Source organism: Elephantulus edwardii, unplaced genomic scaffold (genome assembly GCF_000299155.1).
Source record: "Elephantulus edwardii isolate Elephantulus edwardi_28Jun2011 unplaced genomic scaffold, EleEdw1.0 scaffold00082, whole genome shotgun sequence".
Classification (NCBI taxonomy): domain Eukaryota; kingdom Metazoa; phylum Chordata; class Mammalia; order Macroscelidea; family Macroscelididae; genus Elephantulus; species Elephantulus edwardii.
In genome coordinates, this window is record NW_006399832.1 from 9,586,823 (window position 1) to 9,587,127 (window position 305).

The window sequence follows — 305 nt, forward strand, 5'->3', positions numbered from 1 at the left end:
GAGAGAACTGGGGATATATGTTTGGCTATTATTGTCATGACAGGAGTCCAGAACGAAGGTTGCACAGTGGTGTAAACTTGGAGGGAGGGATTGCATAACAATGAAAATTTTACTTTTCAAGGAGAAGAGTGAATGGGCGGGGGGAAGAGGGTAGGCAGGGAGAAAAGTGCAACAATGAATAACTGGAAACCATAAGTCTCTGTAAACTTTCATGAAAATTAATTCGTTGTTGTTTTTGTTGTTGTTATGTGCCATTGAGTCGTTTGCGACTCATAGCAACCCTATGTACAAGAGCCCTAAATGCC